The sequence below is a fragment of the Triticum urartu genome, chromosome 7A (assembly GCF_056163025.1).
Source record: "Triticum urartu cultivar PI428250 chromosome 7A, HENAU_Tu73, whole genome shotgun sequence".
In the NCBI taxonomy this organism is placed as follows: Eukaryota; Viridiplantae; Streptophyta; class Magnoliopsida; order Poales; family Poaceae; genus Triticum; species Triticum urartu.
The window spans coordinates 17378033-17385907 of NC_141879.1; positions in this window are offsets into that span (position 1 = coordinate 17378033).

Below are 7875 nucleotides of genomic sequence, written 5' to 3' on the forward strand. Positions count from 1 at the left end.
CGTCCGTTTCCCCCCTCCAGGTGCCGGCGGCGGCGCCGTCCGTGAGGGTTAGACGGGACGGGGTACCGGAGGGGGGGTAGCAATGCCGCCAGGTGTTGCGGTGGGCCCTCCTACGCTTGTGGAAGTGTGATGTTACTCGCAGGCACCCGACACGCGGCTCCGGGGTGTGCACCCCTCACGGTTGTCGCTGCCGCCGTGTCACGGAGGGGGAAAACAGCCACGTTGGGCCGAAAACTATCTATTCCGACGGGCAGAATGCAGTCAAATTTTTTGTGAGAACCAATAAACATGTTTAATATTTATGTGTTAGGAAAAATGCACCTTAAAATAATGAAAAATATATATACCTATGCCGACGGCCAAGCCGTCGGCATAGGCGTACACGTGGCATACAGAGATATGCCGACGGCTAAGCCGTCGGCATATACTCACCTTATCCATCCCCTGGGGCGCCCCGTCCACTCGTTCTCCTCCTCTCTCCCTGACCCCCCGCGCCTCCCAACTGCATCGCCGCCGCCGCGCGCCTAGGCCTCCACCCGCCCATGCCGCTGCCTCCTCACAACCCGCGCCGCCGCCGCCGAACCCCGCGCCGCCTCGCCTCCACCCCGGTCCAACCCCGCCCCGCGCCGCGCTGCCGAACCCCGCACCACCGAACCCCGCGCCTTCTCACAACCCGCGCCACCGCCGCCCAACCCCCCGCCGCCTCGACCCCGCCCCGGCCTGCCCTCTCCAACCCCGCGCCCCGACCGCCCCTGCCTCTCCAACGCCCCGCCGCCCCGACCACACCGCCTCCTTCTCGACCCTGTGCGGCGCCGGCGGCGGTCCCGAGCACGGCTGGCCGCGGCTCTCGCCGGCCCGCGCCCCTGCTGTGTTGGCAGGGCTTCTCCGGCCGGCCCAACCCCGCCCCGGCCCTCCCGTCACCTCCACCACCGGCCCCTGCCTCCAACGCCACCACCGCGACGCCTCTCTGCCCGGTAAGCTGACACTTCTTTTTTTCATTTTTTTGCATTATTTAGCTACTGTTGGATGTATGAATGGATGCATGGATGGATGTTGGATGTTGTTAGGTTGCTAGATGGATGAATGTTGTATGTGTCTTAGATGGATGGAGGAATCTCGGCAAAACGAATTATTTTGCTACGGTTAGGTTGCTAGATGGATGAATCTCGACAAAATGAATTATCATAGTTAAAAAAGCGACTTGAGTCACTTAGTTTATAAAATTGTTAACGAAGATTTTATTTTTAGTTTGTGATGTTGTTAAGTAGCTATGTGAGATGTGCTTCAAATTTGGGATATGATAAGTGGTTATTTCATCATGATGATCTTTCTAAAAAAAATTGATGTGTCAATGCTTAATGTGAGGTGATGACCTAAATTGCGATATGATTAGTTCTTCCAAATTTGACAGTTGACAAAATATGATTTTTCTTTATAGTTTAAAGTGGCAATGCTTAATGTGAGGTGATGACCTAAATTTTTTCCACTCGGTGTAATTAACAGGATTTGTGGTGTTCCATCTTCGTGGAGTGATTGTCGACGTTGGAGGTGTTGGTCCACGATCGTCCCTCTGCTTTGATCGACTACATCGGAGGGTGAGCAACAATTCCATGACCTCGTCCACTTTTTTCCATGTCACTAGATTAAATTTTCACATCAAGTCGCGTAACCTAGGTCTCCCGTCCGAAAGGGTTGCATCGATAAATATGCATTCAATTGCATATTTATCACCGCAGCTCTTTCGGATTGTCCAGCGTTTTCCATGGACAGCCCGAGGATGTGTAGATTGGGTATGTTCTCCATGTTCTACCCCGTTCCGAGATAGGATTTCGGCGGCGCCTCCCCGTTGTTCTCCGGAGCACATTCTCTCGGCTATTTGCCGAGACGTGTATCTGGAGAACAGCGGGGAGGTGCTGCCAAAATTTTGTCTCGGAACAGGGTAGAATGGAGAACGTACTCAATCTACACATCCTCGGGTGGGATTAGGACCCATCTTTACCTATTAGAGATGTAGGTGGATTAAACGCGGTAGAAACTGAAAATTTGATGTGATTAATTTAAGTGAATCCTTAATTATGTTGTATGGGTTGCAAAAAAGCAGAGGATGGCAGATAATCAGTGGATGTATAGTGGTTTTATCCGTCGGAATCGAGTAACATCAGAGTGGATCGCAAAAACCGATGTGTATTTGAAGGAGATATTCCGTCGTCCAATGAGAATCATCCCACCATGCCCCTGTGCGAGATGTGCCAGACGTCACCGTAGAAATCAGACAGACATGAGTGAGCACCTTCGCACGCACGGATATATGCCAAAATTTGACATGCCGCCGATAAACATAGCCAAGCAGGACCGTGGTAGAGAGGAGGTGATGCGATAACGCATCGATGGATATGAGGACGACGGGGTCAGGGACATGCTAGATGATGTCATTGTTGCAGAAACGACAAATGCGACACCTTCAGAGAATGAACCGGAGGAGCCGGAGGCAACCGCAAAGCCTTCTTGGAGGTCTTGGCCTCGTCGAAGAAACCTCTTTATGCGGGTGCGAAAATATCTCAGCTGGATGCCATCTCGCAACTGATTGCAGTCAAGGCTGAGTACGGATGTAGCCAGAAATGCTTCGAAGCATTCCTGAGAGTATGGGCTAACAGCCTCCCTGAGGGTCATGAACTGCCGAAAAGCATGTACGATACAAAGAAAATCATGAAGGCACTCTCTATGGATTATGAGAAAATAGATGTTTGCCCAAAGAATTGCCTTTTGTTTAGGCATGAGTATGCGGATGACAAGTACTGTAGGAAGTGCGGTTCGTCTCGGTACATTGAGGTGGTCGGTGAGGATGGTGAGAAAAAGCAGCTAACCATCCCCGTTAAGGTTCTTCGGTATCTTGATTTTATAAAAAGACTGCAGCGCCTTTTCATCACGAAGGAGTCTGCCAAAATGATGAAGTGGCACAAGGAAGGTATAAGGTACAATCCAAAAAAAATCGTACATCCATCGGGAGGGGAAGCATGGAAGTCATTCGATGAAGAATACCCCGAGGAAGCAGCTGAGGCTGGGAATGTCAGAATAGCCATATCAGGTGATGGGTTGAATCCATATGGTATGTCATCCAATCCATACAGCTGTTGGCCTGTGTTTGTAATTCTGCTCAATCTTCCTCCCGGTGCCCTAATGCAACGGAAGACCATGTTCTTGTCGCTCATCATTCCGGGGCCTGACTACCCGGGGAAGCAATTGGGTGTGTTTATGCAGCCGCTTGTGGATGCTTTACACCATTCTTGGTACTTTCCGAGGTTGACATACGACCGGGATCTGCAGAGAAATTTCTTGATGAAAGTTTGGTTGCACTATTGCATGCATGACTTTCCCGGCTATTCTCTATTCTGCGGATGGTGTACAAGTGGTAAGATGCCATGCCCAGTGTGCATGCAGGCTCTGCGAATGATTTGGCTGAGTAAGGGTGGCAAGTATGTAGCCTTTGACCTGCATCGACAGTTCCTCCCTCCAGACCATCCAGACAGGGAAGACAAGAAGAACTTCATGAAAGGCCGGGTTGTTCATGAAGTAACCGAGATTCCAACATTTTCGGGGGCAGATGTTCTTGCTCAGCTAAAAGCTCTCAAGCCTAAAGTCAAAGGCAAAGGCAAAGGCAAAGCCAAAGGCTTCGAGGGATATGGTGAGACGCACAACTGGGCGCACATTACCCCCTTCTCGCAGCTTCCCTATTTCAAGGACCTCAAACTTCCTTACAATATTGATGTGATGCACACCGAAAAGAATGTGGCAGAGTCCCTTTTCCACACAATCCTCAACATTCCTGATAAGACGAAGGATAACATAAAAGCTAGAGCCGATCAACAGAGAATTTGTGATAGACCACGCCTGAACATGAAGCCTCCCACAGGCGGTCGAAAAAACTGGTTCAAGCCAGATGCTGACTTTGTCCTTAAACCGCCAGAAAAAAAAGAAGTACTTATCTGGCTGAAACAAATTTTGAAGTTCACCGATGGTTATGCATCGAATATAAGTAAGGGAGTCAATCTTTCAACGGGCAAAGTGACCGTCCTGAAGAGTCATGACTACCATGTATGGATTGAGCGGATAATGCCGGTGATGGTTCGAGGCTATGTCCCCGAGCATGTCTGGCGAGTGCTTGCCGAGCTTAGCCATTTCTTCCGCACGCTCTGTGCTAAAGAAGTAAGTAAAGAGGTGATTGAAAAATTGCATAAGAAGGCACCGGAGTTGATAGTCAAGCTAGAGAAGATCTTTCCGCCAGGCTTCTTTACTCCGATGACACATATCATTCTACACCTCGCGAACGAGGTATTGTTGGGGGGCCCTGTGCAAAATCACTGGCAGTACGGCCCTGAGAGGCAGAACAAGCATCTCCGATGGAAATGTGGAAACAAAGCTAAGATTAAAGCTTCCATAGCTGAGGCAGTTATCCTAGAGGAGGTGTCAGACCTCAGGACATCATACTATCTAGACCACGTTCCCCATCTGCATAACAAGGTGCCTCGATACAATATAGAAGAGCCCAAGTATCAACCCAGGCTCGATCTATTCAACGCGCAAGGTGGGAATGCTGCTGGCACCACTTGCCAGACAATGTGAAGAACCTCAGGTTTCTCAAGAGCCTAATGATTCGGCTATGCTGGTATCTAGAATCACTTCCAGAACTTCCCCGGTCTCTTCAGAAGTTTAAAGTGTCTTACTGCAATGGAGTGTTTATGAGTTCGTGCAAACAAATAGGTCAGCTAAACTGGCGAAAGAGCGAAGGAATTTATACATTAATTATGAAGCTGCTCTCCTGTTGAAAATGATGGATTGAGAGGTATATACATTTATAAATCCCTTTAATTCCTACCTTTTCAAGTTAAGAACCATTAGGGTTGTTTCTTAAGTTTTAACAGTGTTTAATGCTGGATTTATTTGCTTCATATGGTTTGTAACAGTGTGGAGTTATGAACACTATATTCACTTGTTTCCTATGGTTTGTGATGTCGTGGAATGATGGCCTCTGCATTTGTTTGGTTGTAATAATTTGGGACGATGAACACTGAAGCTATATATTTATTTCCAATAAATGATGATCTATGGTATTGTGGAACAATGTTTTGTTTTCAGATTAGAATTGTCTGAAATAATATTGTGGAATGATAGACTCTGGTTCTTGTGCTAACACACAAACACAGCTTGAGATGGTTTCCCGAGACTGCCCAGATGAGTGCTCCCTCTGAAACGTCTACATGTGTAGTAGTTCTTATACATGTGTAAAATATATCTGCATCTACCAGGGGAACTCAAAAAATTCTCCAGAAGTTTATTTCACAGGAACAGTCTCATTCCATCATAAAATAAAATCAATAGGCAGCTTTAGCTCACTATATATCAACATGAATTTTTGCTTCTCTGATCGCTCCCTTCTTCATCTTACAGGTGCCTGCAAAAACAATACATTTGAATAGCTCCAATTGAATTAACACAAGGAATAAGCGACCATGTTTAATAATACATTTTATTTTCTCAACGTGCACACAGACAGTAGCTAGCAGAACTTCAGAAAGACGCATGAATATCCAGCAAAGCAAGGTTGCAAAAATAACATCGCATATATTATATAGCAAAGCTTCAGAAAGATGTATGCAATTCAGTCAGCAAATCAGGACTGCAGAATCATCCGCAGAAAGACCCATGACACATTGCCAAAGCATCAGCATTCAGTCAGCAATTGGAGTTGCGGAAAACAATATGAAAACGCAGCTTAATATACAAGATGATAAGTCGGAGCATTGTTTCGATCTGCCAGGCCATCATACTTCTTGCATCCCCCTGAGCACACTTAGCCAGCTTGGCGGATGGAAATTGCGAGTTCAGGACAGTCAAATAGTTCAGGCATGCCAGGAACAGCCGAACAGTGTTGGTGGTGGTGGCCGTACTAGTAGTAGCAGCAGACGGCTAATAGCTGTACACCAGCAAACGATGGTAATCATCAGGAAGCTAGATCAGAACGGCCCAATGGGAAAGCCAAAATATTAAAGTGCATATCTTAACATGAAAACAAAACATCATAACTGTTCGCAAAATACATCAATCTGAGTTCTGAGAGTGTTGCCAATTTTTTCTGACAAAAGGTAATATATCTACTTGAATCCATTCACTTGATACCTAGAAAACATCTTAAGAAGGGTGCAGAAATAATCAATTGATAACTAAAGTTGCATTTTCACTAAACTTGCACAACTTCTGTCAAAATGAGGTCCGAAAATTATAAGCTAAGAAGGCTGACAAGTTAATGTGTAAATGCATGGACTGTACTTTGTTCGGTAGCTGAAACAAGCAGAAATAATATTGTATTCATTTTCTTACTGTGAAATAAGATTGCAAACAAAGTTGCTACGCATTTGAGAGAATCAAGCTGAAGTTTCATCGAAGGCGGATGATACTTCACACTACATATGTTTTTAGACAAAAGGCAGGGTGGAACAACTTTTGAGTTCAATTTAGAAACAAGAGCACCCATATCAACTGTCAAAGTTCTAGCACAGTAAATGCCCTGTCCTGGCATCTGCCAAAATCTTCCCATCAAAGCTTGCACCTCTATTTCATTTTTTTGGTATTAATGCAATGCCTCTGTGGTTAACAGATCCAAAGCTCTACTAAATTCAGCAAATTTAAGTAAAAAAGAGCCTGCTCAAAGGCAGTGCTTTAGCAAAATACTGAATGAATAAGGTTGAGTGGACATCACACCAGTAACTGCTCTGATTGAACGTTTTAGTAAACTACCAGGTTCACAATCTGCACTACCAGGTTCACAATCTACCAGGATAATCATAATAACTGATTGTTATGGACAAGAAGGCTGGTTACAGTATAATTTAGCCCCATGTCAAGAACAATAGCCAGTAACGGTGTTCTTTGGGGTTAACATTATGCTTAATCTGTAGGTTACCAGGCATTGCTCTGAACTGAAAACCAAGCAAGCAGGAGTGTAAGCACCAGCAAATTGAGCGGCATGATTCAAGTAGATTCAGAGGTACTCACAAATAGTTCAGCCGATAGAAAAGCCAATTCTTGGAGGAAGCATTGAAGATAAAGCTACCGGCCATTTGCATCTGCTAATGACTCTGAGAACAGAGGAACATAGGGTAGAAATCGTTGTGTACTGTTTTTCTCAAGATTAAGGATGCATCCAACTTTCTGATGTTGCATATCATACGGTAGCAAGGTATGACCTCCACATGGAACCAAGAAAATGGTGTTGCAGTCTGGATGGATCCCGATCACCCTGTAATTCTTCATAGTCATGCCCATAAGCTTATCGATGCTGGCAGTATGTTTGAGGACCCATTCTTTACTATCACAATCCTTGAGGCACCAGAGTTCTATCTTAGAAACTAGGATGTTGTTGTTATCACTGACGGAAGCTATAGCATAGTGTAAGCACCCCTGGGACGATCCAATCATAGCAAATCTTCGGGGATACGGCACACTGATGGTCTTCCACACTTTCCCAACCATGTCCACTGCCAGCAGTACATGGTCGTTGTTGGTGCTTTGAAGGGAGCCCATCAGGTAGAGCACGCCGCCAGCAAAGATACATCTAGTGCTATACGACGGCGTAACTTCCTCAGCCATCGCCCTGTCCCTATGACTCCAGGCTCCTGTCCGCGACGAGTAGATGCTCACTCCTGTCACGCTTGACGAGTCTGCCTCCTCGAAACGAAGAACATGGAAATGGGATGAGACCGCCGGATCAAAAGCCAGACCTGCGACACGTCTCGAACCTGGGGCCAACAGGTTCGGCCACCAAGACCACCTTCTTCGAGCCTTCCCTCTCCTTGTTGGAGCCTTCTCTATAGGTTTTGA